Source organism: Chelonoidis abingdonii, chromosome 21, assembly GCF_003597395.2.
Source record: "Chelonoidis abingdonii isolate Lonesome George chromosome 21, CheloAbing_2.0, whole genome shotgun sequence".
Classification (NCBI taxonomy): domain Eukaryota; kingdom Metazoa; phylum Chordata; order Testudines; family Testudinidae; genus Chelonoidis; species Chelonoidis abingdonii.
In genome coordinates this window covers 9653086-9673599 of record NC_133789.1, presented here as the reverse complement: position 1 = coordinate 9673599, position 20514 = coordinate 9653086, and the positions used below count along the sequence as shown (strand labels likewise).

The 20514-nt window shown below is 40.8% G+C and overlaps 1 protein-coding gene across 9 annotated transcripts in view; it reads left to right on the top strand.

Moving 5' to 3' along the window:
• TANC2 (tetratricopeptide repeat, ankyrin repeat and coiled-coil containing 2) overlaps positions 1 to 20514 on the top strand; it is a 631424-nt gene that overhangs the window by 81473 nt on the left and 529437 nt on the right. For all 9 annotated transcript variants that reach the window (XM_075059590.1, XM_075059589.1, XM_075059588.1 and 6 more), the window contains exon 2: positions 12654 to 12717. The gene's annotated coding sequence lies outside the window, so the exon portion shown is untranslated. The remainder of the gene's footprint in view (positions 1 to 12653; positions 12718 to 20514) is intronic.

Sequence of the window (20514 nt, the reverse complement as noted above, 5' to 3'; positions counted from 1 at the left end):
CTCTCATCTTGTACAGATTGATTCGATCAAAACAACTCTATCCATGATATTACTCTTTTGCCCCTGTCATTGGGATGGGTCAGTCTGTTCCTTGTTATCTGTGTGGAATGTTATGACTGCAAAGGAGAGAGTGAGGCAAGGGACATTCAACTCAGCCACCAGATAAAGAGGGGCCAAAAGAAGTGACATGTTGATTAGAATGATTTAGTCCACTTCATCTGTTCAAATGTGTATAGCTAATCAGCAAGCACTATTTGCTAAGTATAATTTTTTTAATTGGGAGTCTGTCAAAATTTACGGATATGCTTCCTCGAGACACAAGGTAATAGTTTAAGGCTATTTTGACAGAGGACTGTTTGGTAGCAAAAACATCTCACCAGCTGGCGTTGGATGTTGTAGAAGTTTCCTCTCGAATTATTGCCTCTGTAATAATGAGAATAGTCTTGTGGCTGCATAATTCTGGTATTGTGCCCAAAATACAACAGGCTATACAGGACCTTCCCTTTGATGGTCCTTTTCTGTTATCAAATAAAACTGATGAGACGTTATGTTTCTTCAGAGACCATGGATGACTGTTCCTTAGAGGTATCTGTATCCTAAGAGATGACAGCATAGACCTCCAAATCCTCAGTACTCCCAACTATTCTGTAGACAGCCTGTCTATCCACCCAGACAATTTGGTTTTTGGAAAAAGAAGCATAGACCTCAAGAGAAGGAGGTTTAGCTCTGGCTCCAATCAGGAGGCTCGTACCCAGCTATCTGGGGGAAACCTCCCTTTTGGCTGTTCTCATGAGGATAACAGTTCAGTCACTTGTATTTTGTTGTCTATGTCCCCCGTTTGGGAACAGACTATCCCACTCTTTAGATGCTTGGAAGGCCATAAAGGACAGGTAAGTCCTATGTACCGTGAGATGGAAATATTCAATACTTCTCTACTCCCCCGCTTCCCACTCTCCTGCCTTCACCATTTTCAGGGACCTATCTCATGCTTGTTGAAGAAATTTGGACTCTTCTCCTTAGGAGCTGTAAAAGGAGTTCCTGTGCAGTTTCAAGGAAGGGGTTTTTACATGAGGTATTTTCTAATTCCCAAATCCAAGGGCAGTCTGGATGCATTTTGGACATCTCAGAATTTCAACAAGTTCATCAAGTATGTGAGATTCTTTATGGTTTCCCTGGCATCAATCCTTCCATCCCAGGATCACGACAACTGGCTTGTTGCCCTTAAACTTCAGGACACTTCATGTCAGGGTGCTCCCAAACCACAAGAAGTTTCTCAGATTTGTGGTAGGGGGCCATCATTATCAGTACACAGTACTTCCTTTTGGACCATCATCAGCACCTCACATATTCAAATCACAGAAATTCTAATTGACATGAATTGGCTTCTTCATTGGTGGCCAAAGTGAGAATGAGCATGGACACTGACACTACTCTCTTCTCCTAGAGATGATCTCTCAAGGTCATGGTTGATGCACATGGGTGAGCCAGTGATCTATTTTTTGGATGGTGAACTCTTGTCTCTAGGGCTACACCATTTTTCATGAGCCATAATTTTTCACTTAAGATAAAAACCATGTGTGTGTGTTTGTATTTATATAGAGACAAAAGTGCATTTTTCTGAAATTGCACATTTGAATGAACCATTGAAGTCCATTTTCCCCTCCTTTCATTGGAAATACTTCTTTATAATTTTATTTTATTTTTTAAAGAAAATTCTATGGGCTCTTGGTGGAATCACTCATCTTAACATTTTTTGCTAATGAGGGGTGCAGTAATTACTTTTACTTGCAAGTTTACTTAAAATTAATATAATATTTTGTGAAGAAAAAGAAAGAGCTGAAGGGTATGATGATTTTAAGTTGTAATTTTAAAGTTCTTTTCTTTCCTTAATTTGGGGATGGGTTTTTTTGGTGTTTTTATTTAGTAGTAATACTTTGGGGAAGTGTGTGTCTTATTTCTTTTTTTCCTTTACTCAGCATCATACAGTATGTGAAGAATATATTAGATTCTTCAATGAAAATAATACCAAGATACTTGAATTACATTGCTGCATGGTGGCTATGCTTAGACTATTCTAAATGAGCTCTGGCCTCCACTAACAAAGGTGCCTATGTGTGTGTATCCACCTGATAGCACAGTTGGTTCCAAACTAAGGCCCCGCTCCTGAAATTTTCTCCATGTGGTCAGACACTTTTTTTTTCCATGCAGATCCTTGGGGCTCAAGGCCTTGTCTGCACTGGAATTTTTTTTGTTTGTTTAATATAAGCTAAGGCAGTGTTTCTCAAATGCGGCCACTGAGGCCACATGCAGCCTCTAGGGGCTTTTCCTGTGGCCACAGCCGCCTAGGTGGTGATTGTGGGCGGGAGCAGGGGGAGGAAGGACAGCAGCAGTCCCTCTTTTGGGGCCTCCAGCACGATTTGAGCCTTGTCCGCTCTGCAGACACAAACACTGGAGGAGCGAGGAGCAAGCAGCCAGTGAGTTCCCCACGTTCCCAGGAGTGGTGGAGTCAGGCTTCAGCCCTGTGGTGGCGGACGGCAGGCTTCATCTCCAGGCACTGGGGTCTATCTCAGGTCTTTGGGCTCTGTTCCCCAGCTGCACAGTGGTGGGCTTCAGCCCCTGTCCATGTGGCAGTGGACTCTGGCCCTGGGCTCATCTGTAGAGCATTGCCCCAGCCCCCGCTGCTTCCCCCAGGCCCCCATTCATTACCCTCTATCACCGTGGCCCTGCTGCCTCTCTACCCACCTCACCATTCAGGGCTTAATTTGGATCCTGGGATGCCAAGGCTGAGTAAGTCTGCTGTGAAAAGTGATATTTGTATGTTTGTTAGCCTTAGTCTGCTGTGAAAAGTGATGTTATGTCTACACTAGCATTTTTGTCGAACAGAGTGTGAACAAAACACCGCTGACAGACAAAAGTTTCACAGACAGAAGCGCTGGTGTGGATAGCAGTATGTTGGCGGGAGATGCTCTTCTGCCAACATAGCTACTGCCGCTCATTGGGGGTGGTTTAATTATGCCAGCAGGAGAGCTTCTTCCACCGGCATAGAGCAGCTACACAGGAGACCTTACTGCGGCACAGCTGCAGTGGTACAACTCTGCTGCTGTAAGGTCTGTAGTGTAGACATAGCCTTAGTAGCTAGCTGGGAGGCTGTGAAAAGTACTATTAACATACAAGTATCACTTTTTTCACAACAGCAGACTTACTAGCCAGCAAGTCTTTATTTAAAATAAAATAAAAAGGGAGAGGGGGCAACCAAAAAAGCAAAACTAAAAACAACAAAGACAAGCATGTATAAAGCTCCTTATTTGTGTTTCTAGTCTGTTTAGGTCCAGTAAAAAATAGAAACAACTGTACATTATTTTTATTGTTGCAAAAAAACCTACATAAATAAATTATAATGATTTGGAAATGTATATGTGCATATTTATTCATTTTTCCTAAAATTAAGTAAGTATTTTAGGAAAAATTGTCAGAGCGGCCATCAGCAAGAGTTGGTGACCACACTCTGAGGCCACCAAAAAATTTGTTGAGACACCCCTGGAACTAAGGTGTGTTTAAAGAGTGTCGCCAGGAAGTTGTACAGAAATAATTATATGGATATAAATGGTAAAAATTTTCCATGTAGACAAGGCTTAAGTTTGCTTCCCCTTTTGAAGAAACAATATATTGATGTAAGGGACTGATATCTGGACCAGCTGATGAAGGAGGCGATGAGTTTCACCTTCTTCCTGGAGCATGATTTCCCTGTGAAGAATCTCAAAGCAGCCCCAGTGAGACTGTACGATTACTACGGGACGGGTAAACACACACAGGCTGAGTACAGCGCCCCCTGCAGCTCAGCACCTGATGCCAGCACAATGGGAAATTCCCAATGAGGCCCCCGCCCCTGCTGGGCAGCCCCCTCCCCTCCCGTCCCGAGAGCCCCTTGCTGGTAGCCGACACCTCAGGATTGGGGGGGCATGGACAGGCCTCATCTCAGCTGCTGCTCTTCCCAGAACCAGCTGCACTATCCCCCTTAGGACCTTCTTCAGCCAGCGCCTCCCTGTTTGCTCTGCAAACATCCCACCTGCTCTCCCATCTCTCAGCCTCCAGACCAGCCGCGTGATCCCAGCTGTCTGTCACATGCGGGGACTGGTGGCTGCAGTGGGGACCCCTGGGGTTTGCTGCCCATCCTGCCTGGAGCAGCAGGTTTAGTGTAAAACAAAATAATAAAACCCCACCTCTTTGTGAAAAAAAACAACCCCCCCCCCCGGTTTTACTAACTGATCTCATATGGTTATGCAGTTTCTTTTTTCAGTGATAGCTTAAATGTAAATGTTGGAATTTGTAATACTACATTACTGTATTAAGGTGGTTATGAGATGCAATCTGAAAGTGCTTTAACCATATTTAATGGATAGTGTGGAGTAAGTATGAGAGTACGTTTTCCCCTTCTGATGATTAGGCATTGTAAATGTAACCAGAACTGTATTACAGATTTAGGTAGAAGTCAAAAACTGGCAGAAAGGGGAACAACATGTCAGATGATAGTGAGTAAAGAGACGAGCTAAAATTTAAAAGTAGAAGATCCATGGAAATATCCTTGCAGATAAAATTGGAGATGTGCAATAATGGAACAAAGAGGGAGATGGGCAGAGTTTTAGTGTTCATGTTAGGCTAACGTGAACAGAGAATTTAAGATGAGATTGAAAAGTGGCATGGTACCTCAAAAGAAAAAGTAGAAACTTGGCACAGATGGGCCTTTATGAGTGATTCCTAACTGAGATAAGAAAGGCTAAGGCTGGAGCAGCAGAGTGAGAAGTTAGATAGAAGATCAATGAAAGGGGGCAGAGTAAATGTATGCAGAGCTCTGACAACAAGAGTTGGGTGGTTGTTTTTTTAAATTGCTTTTGGAGACTTACGGGGAGCTGTTTTAAGCAGTCAAAGAATTTGGGCCGCTGTCTTCTACCTACCTGGACTAAGATGATTTCTTGGAAAAATGGAACCAGTAATGGGGCCTGGCTTTTGTTCAGTGACCAGAAAATGTTTTGATATGCTGTGAATTGGAAAAACCCTCAGGCTTTAGGACATTAGCGTATATTTGAATCATGCCTTGTAACTTGGTAGCATGGTTCAGATTGTAAAACAATGTGACTGATTTTTTAAAAATCGAGAAAGGGTAGAGAGGGAGTTTGTATGTTTGTTTAATATTCTGTCAGCAAACTTGTTGATATATAACATTTCTGAATTTAGAAGTCTCATACCATTAATTAAAGTGCAGAATCTACAAGTATAATTAGAAAGAGTATTATAGACATTTAAGGAATAAAAAGCATTTTAGCAATGTGCAGATTTTATTGACAGCTCACTAAGAGCTGCTGCATTCACATAAAGATTTGTAATGTAATTTTGAGTGGATGGAAGCTCACTGTTTAGAGACTCACTGCAGAGAACATTCATGAACTACACTCTGAATACAGATGAAATATCATCAAGCAAATTAAGGGTAGTCAACACTCATTATGTATGAAGTATAAACTATAGATTAACTAGTACTGTAAAGTACAAAATAGAAAATGTGTTATTACATTATGCGATGTTAAGCAGACCAGTGACAGTAAGCTGCTGAAATATTTTAAAAGAAATATCTTTTGTTATCCAAAAAATAGTACAAATTGTTAAGCTTTTCAGTTATCAAATTGTGAAGCATCCACCACCTTAAAGAAGAAATCTGTCTTTCCTCTATCTTATAGCTATTTTTAAGGTACCACCTTACTGTCTAAGTGGTGGCGAACAGTTATGAAGAAGACATAAAGAGGCTTAAAAGTTGCTTTCTTTTTGGGACTGTGTGGATTTTTTATGGAGGTGATTGATAAGGAAAGCCTTTATTGGTCTGAACCTGGTTAGATTTGGGTGTAATCTGGTCTCCTTTAATTTTAGGTGTTTGTTTCAAATGTTTTGACCACAGTATTTGAAAGTCTTAACCTGGATCTCTCTAGTTGTATCATTCCTGTGGAGAGCAAATGTCTTGGAGGATCGTGAATAACCAGACAATTTTGGAGATATTTCAAGAAAAATACTATCGTATATTGCTATTTTAGCTATAGTACGTAAATTCTCTTAAATTGTTTTGGAAATAAATGTTAAAGTAACAACATATAACTACAATAACAAAATACTGTATTTTAAAATGGCAAACTATTTCATATAATTTATATACAAACATTTCCCCCCAGTATTATTGGTGATCATTTATTTTTAAAAAATCAACGAGCAGTCCGGTGGCACCTTAAAGACTAACAAATTTATTTGGGCATAAGCTTTCATGGGTAAAAACCCCACTTCTGTGGGCAGAAGTGGGTTTTTTACCCACGAAAGCTTATGCCCAAATAAATTTGTTAGTCTTTAAGATGCCACCGGACTCCTCATTGATTTTGTGGATACAGACTAACACGGCTACCCCTCTGATTTATTTTTAAGTTATGGAATCTGTCTCCTAGTAATCATAAAAGTCAGGAACTAGAAGCACTGGCTGGAGACAAGCAGAGTATGGTTTGAAACTATGCAAAGTTTCTCCCATAACTCTATTTACGAACCTGACTGCATACTGATCTCAAGTACTTACTATTATTATAGCCCTCTGTTTAGCACTGCCAAACTGTACAGTAGTTTTGAGATGCAGGTAAAACTAAGAAAATAAGATGACACTATCAAACTCAGTTTCTCTGTTATTTGCTGCCAGTCAATATATTTTTCATAAAGTGCAGCTTTCTCTATATTACCTGGAAGTTACTCAAACCTTCCAGCCAAATAAAGTTCAGCAAAGAATTAGAGCTTGTTGATTTTTCTATATTCTTTACTTGTATTCATGCAGACTAATAATATCCTATTATGAATATATGTTGCAGGTGTTTTTTTGGTTTTTGTTTTTGTTTTAAATCAAACATCTAATAGAATAAAATACGTCACTTAAGGGGTTTGCTGTAAAATAAAGGTAACCAAATGTAGTCAGTTTTTTTTTATGAAAAGCTGGTTTGAGAACCTCTTCTCTTCTTTCCCAGAAAATTAGAGAGAACTATTGTTAATATTAAATTGATTCTGTATCTAATGTTTTAGTTCAGACTAAATGTGCCAAGAAAACCAAACGCCACGTACTGTTTCTGTTTCCCTGAGTTAAGAGATCCCTGGATCATTACAACATGAATTATACATTAAAATTACTACAAATATTGCTACTTTTTATGACATTCAGTAATACATAGCAGGGTCTAAGAAGACGGTATAGCACAGTGTGTGTTTTTTTTCAGAGTATTACCAATTTTCTTTTAAAATTATTTCTGGTGAAAGGTTTTAGATTGGAAAGATTTGACTGCTGTGTGTGTATATATATATATCCACAAAATAGTGTAACCTTAACTGTGAATTTCCTGGATTTTTCAGGTGCTAGGTTTTGGACTAACTACAACATTGCTGCAATGTTTATTCCTTCTGAAGTTACTGAAATGTATTGTCATCTTTAATTCCATTTTAACATAGTTTTTAAAAAAGATTAAAAAATTTATGTATGAACACTAAACCAGAAACTAAAAGAGATGGCTGTCATGTGATATTTCTAAAGATTTGAATATATATTATCAACCTTAAAAATTTTTAAAAATGTAAAGGAAGAATCATGGTTACATCAAAGCCAGAGTATATCAGCTAATTGCGCTCGCCTTAGAGCTGCTTTGCATCACAAAGAAAATCAAAGCCAATGAGATGTACTGGTCAATCTGGCCGTTAATTTGCAATAGTTTTAGGCTTGGTTTACTTTTATCAGTTTATGTCACTATAACTAAGTCATTCAGGGATGTGGAAAATCCACACCTCTGAGTGATACATTTATCCCAACCCAGGGAGGTGGAATACCTATGCCAACAGAAGATGGTCTCCCATCAGAATAGGTAGTGTCTTCACTAAGTGCTGCAGCACTGTAAGTGTAGACAACCCCTTAGGGCAGTGGTTCTCAAACTTTTTTTTTCTGCAGACCCCTTGAAAATTGCTGAGGGTCTCGGCAGACTACTTAATAATCTTTCCAAATGTTGTTTGTACCATTAGCTAACTATTGTAAACCCCTTTGGAAAAGCACTATATAAAAAGACCTTAATAATAGTAAAAGTTTTTTTGTTCTACGAATAAAAGCACACAACTCATATTTTAATATCAGTAGTCTTACCTTTCTAATGCAATGGATGTGCCTTCTTTCCCCCGCCACAGCAATCCTGGAGCTGGGGATGAGGGGGGTCTCTCCCTCTCTCCCCCACCGCGGCAGCCCCCGAGCTGCGGCTGGGAAGGAAGGGGGGGTCTCTCCCCCTCCACAGCAGCCACACAGTTGAAGCTGGGCTGGAGGGCCATATTTCCCCAGCAGCCACAGCCCTGGAGCTGTGGAAAGTTGCCTCTTTCTCTGGCTGCCGCAGCCATGCACATCTGAAATTCCACCCACCCCCGCTTCTCACCCTGCAGCCTCCTCCCACCTACCCCTCTATTTCCCCACAAGGCCACCACTTCATCTTACATGTGCGTTTCTCCAGGGTCCAGGCACATAATTAATGGAGCCACACCTACGTGGCACCACTAATTGGGTGGCCTTTCGTTCAATTGTGTGCGGTTGCCCAGGCTAGCATCTTAGAGGGAACTATCTGTGGACTAGCTGAATGGAGCTCGCGGATCACTGGTGGTCCATGGACCACAGTTTGAGAACCTCTGCCTTAGGGTTTGTCATCACTGATACAAAGGTGGGTTTTTTACAGTGAGATAATTAACATGCAATAATTTTCTCACTTGGATATCCTAAATGGAGAGAAGGCATTTGTAGGTTTTACTGTGAAGGTAGCGAGGTGAGGTCAGCATTCTATCTTCTGTGCATGACTGACCCCACTTAGTTGTCTTGTTGTAAATGTAAAGTGCCTTGTCTACTGTTTTTGCAGAGAAGCATCTAATGAGCAGTAAATGTGCAGCTTTTTTTAATCAATGAAGATGTAGCCGTACTGGTTTAGAGGACAGTGTTAATGAGGCTGGTGGTATGTGAAGGGGGCAGGGAGAACTCAGACTCTGAGTCCCAGTGTGTCTGTGCTTTGAGCTCCCCCAGCACTGCTGCCTCAGTTCCCCTAGTAGTGTTTCCTCAATGCACAGTGAACCAGGGCAGCAGTGACTTGGCAAGCCTTTCAAGTGCTGATGCACAAGCTGGCATGTAGCCACAGACTCTTTAATGAGTAATGACTGGAGACGGCTAATCTATCAATGAGAATACTTGACATGCGCCCAGTTTCCCTCATACTGCTGAGTAATTTCAACAAATAGAATTGTTGCATGAAAATTAGCTTTAGAGAAAGGATGGTGTTTGGTTGAGTAACTCTGATATCACAATAGCCCCTCTTAATTTACCTTCACTGTGGACCTAAGCCTGACTGTTCCTGATATAAGCATAAATTAGATACAGTTTTAATAATTTAGTTTAACTATGACTTAATTTCTTCAAACATAGCATATGCACAAGATTTCAGTTAATTTTATTTTCACTGAAAGTTTGAAGTGTCTGCATTATTCCTTTATTGAGATAATTCAGGATAAATAAAAGATGGACACAGAAGGCTAATTTCTTAAAGGACATAGTTTTATTTAATTTTAATGCATAAATTGATCAAAGGATTTACTTGTAAAGCCTCAGAAAATGTGTTCTGTATTCTGAGATAAGTGCTGCTAATTAGGAGAGGATGTGCTTTATTTTATATAGTGTTACTCCCTTCTTCCCCCGTGGAAAGGCTAAGGACCCTGAGTGGCGGGGTGGATGCAGATGAAAAAGTTCTGGGTTTGATGGGTTGGAACTGGAGTTGGAGAAATCAGGGACAAGGCGATCATTTACAGGATGAAGAACAAATTAGCTTTTAATGATTACAGCTGTCTGGGGCCTCTGAACGAGTCCTGGAACTAGCTTCAAAACAAAAGGAAAGGGGCTACTCATCCACAATTACAGCTGTCACCTTACTCCATTAAGTGTAATCATCCTTTCCGAGATCTTGTTATCCTGCAGCCTTTCCCTCATGGTTACCACCACTAACGGTCATAGGTGCCTTTCCCCCCTTGTGGCCCCATAGAGCTAGCAATTAAAAAGCCCTTTCATTTGACCAATCAAGGCCAAGGCCTATGGAGGTGGAAACATCTCTGACTCTGACTGCCATTAAGTCTGCCATTCCTTGTGACTGTTGTGGGCCTTTCTATGTACAAGCTAGATGACTTCCTGCAGACTTTGTCTCCTTTCCCCAGGGGTCAGGCTTGTTATAGTACAGAGCAGAGAGGTTATATCCCTGCTCTAAGTCCAAAACTCTTTGATTTCTGATAGGCACTGTGACATCTTGTAGTAATCATAGTTGCATTAATTGTATGCTATACAGGGAGTCCTCGGACTTACGACGCAATTCGTTCCTCTGAATTGCGTTGTAAGTCGAAATGTTGTAAGTCAAAACCGCTTTTCCCATAGGAATCAGTGATACGAAGGGAGGATAGGTTCTTGAACCAAGATTTGATACACTATTTTAACCACAATAACCCAGATTTTTGTACTAAATTAATTATAGATGACTAATGTTGCAACACCAAAGTATTTGCTGTGCACTGTATTTTGTAAACAGCATTCAAATAAACACACAAACTCACATATGCTACTCAGAATGCTGGAAACACAGGCTCAGAAAGCCAGGGAGAATGGCACATAAGCTGAGCCTCAGTCAATCACTGTTCAGGCTTTCTGATTGGCTGGGTCCGGAAGCCAATTAAAAATAAGCAGCAACCCTACCCGGCAAAAAGCTACCCTGGTCCCTCGAAGCCAATCAGAAGCGATTCCTTCTAGCTCTATACCAGTATAAAGCAACCAGGAAGTGATTTAAAGCGAACTTTATGCATATCAAGTGTCGTAAGAACGAAACAAGCATTGCAGGGGCAAAACAGGTAGTCAGTTGAAAAGCGTTTTAAGTAGCGTCTGATGACTCCCTGTATATAGTTGAGAGTCACTGGCATATTGTTGGCAGGTGAACCCATGGTAGCTCTGTGTCTCTCCTAGTGGTCTCAGGTAGATACGGAGGAGAAGAGGGGATAATATAGAGCATTATGGGATACAGCAGGTGAGGGTCTTTATAGAGGAGGAATAGTTACCCATAAGCACTATGGGCTTTGCTGAAGAGGAATGATAGGAACAACTTCAGTGCTGGGCCATCAGTTTCTGGTGTGTCATGTAGGCAGGTTAGCCGTATCTAGTGGTCTAATGTGTCAAAAGGTGCAGAGATGTCCAGCAGCATAATCATGGAGGTCCTGTCATTGTCTATAAGAACTGGTCATCTTTTGGTACACCTATAGCTCTCTGTTCTGTGCCTTGGTTTGAACTCTGACTGAGGTATCCAGGAAGTTGGCTGCTGTCACATGTTGGAGTTTAGTGGTTATGACTTGCTCAGTTATTTTGCCCAAGAATAGGAGGTTGGAGATGGGAAGGTGCTTGGTAACTTCAGAAGTGTTAAGGCAGAATAACTTCCCAAATGTATGGAATGTGTGACTGTCAGATGTGCCAAAATTTTGATGCAAGAGCATCTGAGAGGTTCCTGTTAAGGTTTTGCATTGAAGTGTGAGTTTGATGAAGCTGGGATATGTATTGCTTCTCGATATCTGTTGGAGGTGGAAATGAAAGCCTTATGTCATGTTGGAATGTATTATTGCCGGTGTTGTAGGTATTGTGACAGTGGCAAGGAATGCAGGAGACTTGTCCCTTAACTTATTTCCACGCTTTTCAGTTTTTGAGTTGGTGAATGTGTCCTGATACAACCCTGTCACTTAATTAATTTTAGTTTGTTTATACCTTTTGTCTTCCTTTCAACTTTTTTGTTCTAAACAGCAGCAGGTATATCAATGAAGCCTTCTGTGATAATGTCCCAGTAGATGCCAAGAAGCAGGATTCTGCACACATCACAATACAAATATATGTGATACAACATCTTTCCATAGACTTTATACTATTTTTCAAAATACAGTACAGTATTTATAAGTGACCTTTTCAAAGATACCAGGTGATGTGGACTGATGAACTAATTAAACAGCTACTGTACATACTTGATATAAGAACAAAACTAAATCCTAAAGTCTTGATTCCGTTTTAACTCCGCCTTCAGTGAGAGTTGTGCTTGAATAAAAACTAAGTAAAGCCTTCAAGACTTAACCCAAAAAGCTTAGTAGTGCACAGAAAAAAAAATACAAGTAGTTGCAAAAAATGGTATAAAGTGCTTTCTTTTTAAATATTACACCGTAGTGTATATATTGAAAGAAATGCTACATTATACTTTTTCTCAGTTCTTCACGTGAAAATCATTGAGGGTGAAAAAAGTGCTCCAGCTGATCAAAATTAATTTTGATCAGTTAAAGATTTACAGCTATGGAATTTTAATGGTGAGGAGAACTAAGAGGTGATAGCTGATACATTAATGCCTTGTAGAAAGCTGTCAGCTGTTCGTGTGGTGATATTATTGTGACTTTATATACCCTTTCTTCAGTGGGGTTTAATTTTGAATTCCAAAAATGTGAGATGTAATTTGCCAGATAGTTAAATGGAATGTTTTGAGGGTCTTAGTACTAAATGTTGTTTTTGTGTCTTGCAGGATTTTTGGCACATGGAGGAAGGTGATCATCACTTAGAAATTTAACTCAATTCCACATTTCAAGGTAGGAGGGTCCTCACTTCCCCCTTCTTGTTTATTAAATCAGTGAGACTGTTCCTTCAAGTAAAATGGAAATCCTGTATTTTTTTCATGTTCATGTCTGTGTTCTTCTTTTATTAATCAAGAGGTGTAATACAGTAGATGATACACTCTTCCTTTATCAGTGTTATAGTTCTTCTGACCTGATAGATTTGGAAAAGTGGTATGAAACAATCTTCCTTATTAATGTTTGAGTTTTATTTGTCTTATTTCTTAGAGATAAGTGACATAAAAATTGAGTTAAATAAAAATATAATCATGCAGCGTTCTAAACTCTTCCTCTGGCTTTAAATATCAATATGCTTGCTTTTAGTTACTGATTAATATAATGTAAGATTAATTTTATGATAAAATTTGGACAGAGGTAGTATAATACTTTACTATCTATACTAAAAGCTTGCTCTAGTTTGTGCTGCCTCCATAGCAGCAGGCAGCCCAGCCACATCTCCCTGTTGCAGAGCTTTTCTGAGGAAAATTCCAAACCTTATTACAGAATACTAGACTAACAGCTTGGTTTAATAATTTGTTGGTTTAATTCCCAGCCATGTCTCAGGGCTGTATTTGATATTTTGGAGAGATTTTCCTCTCAGTTCTGCTTTCTTTTCTGAGGTGTTTTCAGTGACTGGTCCCCCTGCAGGCTTCAGAGAGACATAGGATGAGAAAAGTCAGAGGCAAAAGGGAAGATCTGCGTTCAGTGGGGATCTCAGGTGGCTGTGTATGAGGGAAAAGGACTTTTTCACAACCCAGTCCGGGTGGGATTACATCAACCCCCCCTTCCCAGAGTAGGAAAAAAGCCCGTCAGGATTGGAGAGGCCATCTGGACAGTGCAAGAAGAAGGTTTGGCAGTATGTAAGGGGCCTTCAGATATAGCTCCTTTCCCCTGTTGCCACCTCTAAAAAGGCCTGTTCACCCCCCACCTCACCTTGGATCTGTACTTGTATCCTGGGCTGAGACCAAAGTATAGCAGGATCAAAAGGAACCCTGACAATGTTATTGGTCCATTAGAAGGTGGAAATGGTAGAATCGTGAATAATAATTCAGAAGAGGAAGAAGCGTTTAATAAATATTTGTGTTCAGTATTTGTGACAAAGCCAGATGATGTATTCAAATCAGGTGGTGGTGGTGGTGAAATATTCCCCACTTTTCAAACAGTGACATATATTAGATAGCAGCTATTAAATCAGAAAGTCTGGATAATTTGCAATCAAAAGTTTTAAAAAATCTGGTCAAATTGCTCTCTGGATTGTTAATGTTGATTTTTAATACCTCTGAGTAAGTTCCAGAGTATGGGAAGAAAGTTAATGTCGTGCCAGTATTTGAAAAGGGTAAATGGGATGATCCAGGTACTTATAGGCCTATTCAACCTGACATTGATCCTGGGCAAAATAATGGAACAGCTGATACAGGACTCAAATAATAAAGAATTAAAGGAGAGTGATATAATTAATACTGTTCAACATGGGTTTTGGAAAATAGGTCTTGTCAGAATAACTTGGTATCATTTGGATGAGACTACGCGTTTGGATGAGAAGGTAAGAGTGTTAGTGTAATATACTTAGAATTCTCCAAGGCAGTTACTTAGTGCCACATGACATTTTGATTAAATATCTAGTATCAAAATCAACTTGGCACATATTAAGTGGTTTAAAAATGTCTAACTAATAAGTCTCAAAATGTAATTAATTGGGAATCCTCATTGAGTGGATGTGTTTCTCATGCTGCCCCACAAGGATCTGTTCCTTATGCTATTTAATATTTTTATCCATGAGCTGGAAGAAAACATAAAATCATTATTGCTGAAATTTGCAGGTGGCACAGAGATTGGGGAAGTGGTAAATAATGAAGAGTACAGGTAATTGATAGAGTAATCTGGATTGCTTAGTGAACAGGGCATTGTCCAACAATATTTCAGTATGGTCAAATGTAAATGTATAAATCTAGGAACAAAGAACGTAGGGTATGTTTACAGGATGAGAGACTATCCTGGGAAGCAGAGAGTCTGAAAAAGACTTGGACTTTCTGGTGAATAATCTGCTGAACATGAATTCCCAAAGCAATGCTGTAGCTAAATAGGCTAATGCTATCCTCAGATGTTTAAATGGGGGAATATTCAGTAGGAGGAGAGAGGTTGTATTTGGCACTGGTACGACCACTAATGGAATACTGTGTCCAGTTCTGGTGTCCCTACTTCATAGAGGATGTTGATAAATTGGAGAATTTCAGAGAAAAGCAACAAGACTGATTAAAGGTTTGGGAAATGTGCCTTATAGTGGTAGATTCAAGGAGCTCAATCTTTTAAACTTATTAGAGAAGAAGAAGAAGTGGTGGCTTGGTCTGTAAGTACCTTTGTGGAGAACAGAAATTACATAATATTATTAATTATTTGAATTATAGTACCACGTAGGAGCCCTAGTCATGGACTGGGACCCCATTGTCATAGGCACTGTACAAACACAAAACAAGATGTTGGTTCCCTGCCCTAACAAACTTACAATAACAAGATGGCTGAAAGTTGAAGCTAGACAAATTCAGGTTAGAAAGAAGGCACAGATTTTAAACAGTGAGGGCAATTAATTATTGGAACAACTTACTAAGAGGTATGGAGAATTCTTCATTATTAGAAAACTTTATGCTTTTCTAAAATATGTTCTCTATTTCAATCTTTGCTGTTGGACTTGGAGCAGGAATTAATTCAGAGAAGTCCTATAGAGAAGGATAGAGTAGATGGTCACAGTGGTCTTTCTGTCCTTAAAATGTATAACTCCTGTGCATCTCTGCGGAAACAGACCCATCTGTCCCGTGTGGATACGATGCAATAGAGAAGGTTATAACTTCTGGGCAGCCTGTTGGGACAGTCTGTACCCCTGTGCTCACCCCTTGTACAAAATCTATCAATCTTGTAAAAAGTATGCAGTGTGAGGTATCATTTGAAAACTCATAATTTGCTAAGCATTATTGTCCTGGTAAAATATATGTGGCAACATTGTATGTAAAGTTATAAGATTCTACTGTATGATATTACTAAGACATGTTCAAAATCTGGAGAGTGCTCACAAACCACAAAAGGCTAGCTGACGCCTCAGTCAGATGTCAACAAAATCAAATAGACCATCATCCAGTTAAGTGACTGTTCTTTGGCAGGAAGGAAGATGTGGGTGAAAAATCTACATCTTGACAAAGAAACAGCTTGAGGTTCCCATCCACACAGACTTTGTCTTCTGATCCTCAGCTGGAGATGATTTTCAAAGAAGGAAAAGAACTATAAGAAGGGAGAGCAGATGTCCCAAATTATCTCTCCCTTTCTCTCTACTCCTGTCATCTATGATGCTTGAAGAACAAAGGAAGCAGCACTGGACTGGGGTAGGGCCCCACGGCATCCCGGGTTGGGTGGGACTGCAGCTGGGGCCTTATGCCACAGCCCTGTGGCGTCCTGGGCTTGGCAGGGCTGTAGGCAGGTCCATACGCCCAAGCCCTGCAGTGTCCTGGGCTTGGCAGGGTCCACTTTCCCCAGCCCTGTGGTATCCTGGGCTTGGTGGGGCCCGCACGCCTTAGCCCTGCTGCTTTCACCGGAGGCTGCAGCTAGGGCTGCGTGCCCCCCTTGCAGCTTCCCAGGGCCATGTCCTTCCCCTTCCCAAGGCAGTGCACGCCTGTCTCGCAGCTGGGCCTGCTCTGCAGCCAGGGCTGTGTGACCCTTGTGACTGCGACCCTCACTGCAGCCGCTGGAGTTGGGGCTGTGTCCGCACCTCCCATGTAACGGACAAGTAATGGGCTCCGTGGTTTTTTGTTTATTGCCAGTGACCTGTTTGTGACTTTTACTACAAATAACTGTGAAAAAATCTTAGTCTTATTCATGTTTACCAATTGCTGGTGCATGCAATTTTCCCTGTCAGTATCTGGAATTAAACATGCCCCACAAGTCCATCCCATCCTTCAATCAGTACCATGCCCCTATTTAAAATAATCTAGGAAATTAACATACAGAAGTTTTCATTGTGAAGCAGAGTCACTACAAACATAACATACCTGTCTTAAACCCAGAAAAGTAAGGAAATTAAATATGCTCTAAGGAGATCAGTCTTCCATCAACCCCTTTACCAAGCTTTTCTCAGCACAACGTACCGTTATACTAAAAGTCCACAAATAATAATGTTAGTAGAAGGTAGTTTGGTAAAGGGCTATGTGGAAGTAGATTTAAGGTTGAAGTGCATGATCTGTGGTGTATAGTAACTGTGTTAATGGTAAGCTATATGTCTGTGGGTAAGGAGAAAAGGTTGCTTAACTTCTCATTTGCTTCCTCTTGTGAGCTTGGGTCAGGTATGTTATATTTCTAGCAACCCTAATTGCTTCACAAAGAAGTTTTTGTTTCTGAAGTAGATTATGTTAAGGGGAGAGTATTTTAATGCAGGCTACATTGATTTTAGTATGAGATTTTTAGAAAAAAAACATTTAACCATTCCGTAGTGTAATGTGTAGTATGTGTCTAAATGTAAATGTATAGTTCATTTCTGTGGAATAGTTTTTCTTCATATGTAATTGGATAAATTGCAATTTGATAATTTATCAGTTAGGGAGACTATATCCAAGTGGATGTATCCCTGGCTTGGAATGCTGGCCTCATTCCAGTGCCAACACCTGCTATTTTTCATGCATACGTTGTTGTCAGTTGAACACTTTAACAGACCAATTGCTGTCCAAGTGATGTCATACTTTTTTTTCAGAAGTTAAGTGGTGAAAGAAACTGCATACCCTTTGCCCATTCATGCCATAGGGAGATAAATGTGGAATAAATAAACAGATTCATTGGTATGCTAAGGTAAATGGACTTTAATTCTTGGGCTGAGAGAAGCAAAACATACTGTAAAGGCACAGGATATTTTTCCAGAAAGTGTTAGAGAGTCTGACAATATTAGGAATTTAAAATCCTTTACTAGCTAGTATTCTCCATTGTTGACACAAACAGCAACGATTGACCTTCTCACCAAAACAGTGCTATAGAATGAAACATAGTATTTTCTTATTTTCATGATTTTAGCTATTATTTAGGACAATGAAATATAGTGAGCCTATATTTAAACTGTCAAAAGACAAATTGATGAAATTGATGACATTACATATTTCTGGCTTTCCTTACGTCTTATTTTTATCATTGATTCTAACAAAGGGAAAAAACTTGATGTTCTGTGTGGAGATCAAAAGTGCAACTTTACAAATTCACCGAGTCACTAATCTGGATATAGAAACCAGGTTGTGCAGAACAGTAAACCCTTGTTTAAAATTAAATCCCCTTAATTTCTAGATCAGCATATTTTCTCTCATTTAAAAAATGTTTAGAGCTCTGATTTTTGACCCTCTTCTAGTCCATGATTACCTTCTGCCATCACTGCCTCTGCTCTAGTACAGCATCTTAACATTAGTTTGCAATATATTTTTTGCTAATGTAAGCCCCAACATCTCAGTAACAAATAATTTAAATGACTGGAGAAAAAACCCCTTTTCAGAATGACACATGCATACTAAGTAACATAAAGGCCATATAGGAGTAAATACTCAGCAGCAGGTAAACTTGTGTGAGTGTGGTGGTAGAGATGGATGTGTGTTTGGGAATTTGTATGACTATTAAGTTTCAGTATAAAGGAAAAGCAACTTTCTACTTATCAATCCAAATTGGTGGATATGATATGGTGAATATGCTTCTGTCACTTCAGTGGGTATTTCCCAATCTCTATTCTGCTGCACACATGCATGGCTATACCACAGTCTTTGGAATGTAATGAATCATAGAATCATAGAATATCAGGGTTGGAAGGGACCTCAAGAGGTCATCTAGTCCAACCCCCCCTGGTCAGAGCAGGACCAATTCCCAACTAAATCATCCCAGCCAGGGCTTTGTCAAGCCTGACCTCTAAGGAAGGAGATTCCACCACCTCCTTAGGTAACCCATTCCAGTGCTTCACCACGCTCTGAGTGAAAAAGTGTTTCCTAATATCCAACCTAGACCTCCCCCACTGCAACTTGAAGCCATTACTCCTTATTCTGTCATCGGGTACCACTGAGAGCAGTCTAGATCCATCCTCTTTGGAACCCCCTTTCAGGTAGTTGAAAGCAGCTGTCAATTCCGCATTCATCCTTCTCTTCTGCAGACTAAACAATCCCAGTTCCCTCAGCCTCTCCTCATAAGTCATGTGCTCCAGCCCCCTAATAATTTTTGTTGCCCTCCGCTGGACTCTTTCCAATTTTTCCCCATCCTTCTTGCAGCGTGGGGCCCAAAGCTAGACACAGTACTCCAGATGAGGCCTCACCAATGTCAAATAGAGGGGAATGATCACATCCCTCGATCTGCTGGCAATGCCCCTGTTTATACAGCCCAAAATGCCATTAGCCTTCTTGGCAACAAGGACACACTGTTGACTCATATCCAGCTTCTCGTCCACTGTAACCCCTAAGTCCTTTTCTGCAGAACTGCTTCCTAGCCATTCGGTCCTCGTCGTAACGTGGTGTGGATTTCCGTCTAGTGCGGAGTGACTCCTCGCTGTCTTGTTGACTCCTTCATCAGGTTTCCTTTTGGCCCAGTCCTCTAATTTGTCTTCGTGTTCGCCTCTGATATCCTATCCCTTTCCCTCTCGAGCTTACTCTACCACTCTTCCAAGTTTAGTGTCATCTGTGCAAACTTCGTGAGATGTGCGAGTCGCCGCCCATGCTTTCCGAGATTCATTTAAGTCAGATTTGCGTTTTTGGGTGCCAATCTGTCGTACCAATTTGTTTTAGCGGTTCTCTGGCGCACCTAACTTCTCCCATTACCCTCAGTTCTACTCTACCTTTCCGCCGCCCAGCTTTTCGTGTTTGTTCATTCCTGTTAATGTAAATTATGTCTGACGTTGTGTTAGCCATACCACATCTCTCATCCGATCAATTAATATACGGTGATGTTGACACACTTGGCCTCCAGGATCAACCGCTTGGGTGGCCTCCACTTGATCAAACCGCTTGCCAACTAGTCATAGAGCGTTAGAGTACATGTTCTGGCGAACTATCTGAGCAGCTTTCTGTCACCTTATATTCCATCTCAGCCCATAATTCTTTACTTGCTGGCCACTACTGTGGGAGACGTGGTCAAAAGCTTTGGCTAAGTCAGGATCACAATCCACTGCTTTCCCCTCAATCACGAGCAGGCTGAACGTTTATTTTACTATAGAGCACTATAGGTTAATCAAGCATCAATGCCTTCGCCTGATATGATTCCCTCTACTGTTCCTGTGCTTTTCACCCTCTACGCTGCAGTAGACTTTCTTCTTTGCGGCCTCTCCATGCCTTGTACTCGAGGACGAGGTGAGGTGACTGACTCGACTAGTTTCGCCCCCGTTCCTTCTCTCTTTCTTCCCTTCTTTAAGCTGGGGCTCCTTAATTCTATCCTTTCTTCCAGTTCCTTCCGGGTACCTCCGCCCGCCATTTCTCTCTCATATAGAAGGTTAATTTACTCCCAGTCCTTCTCGGCAATGGCCTCCTCGCATCACATCCCGCTCGCTCCTTTCGCATCACATCGGAATAGCTGCTAGCGCTTCCCGGATTTGCTCTGGACTTATGCTCGTCCCGTTTTCTTCTGATGATCCACCACTTCTTTCTCCCGAGAGGGGTGGTCCCTTTCTCCCCACTTGTGCTGCCAGTGCCAGCTGTTGGGCGCTGGCCTTGTTGTGCGCTTATAATAGGCTCAATACACAATAGCTTGGTTCTTTAGCTTTTTGTCCACTCCTCTGTCACTATTTGC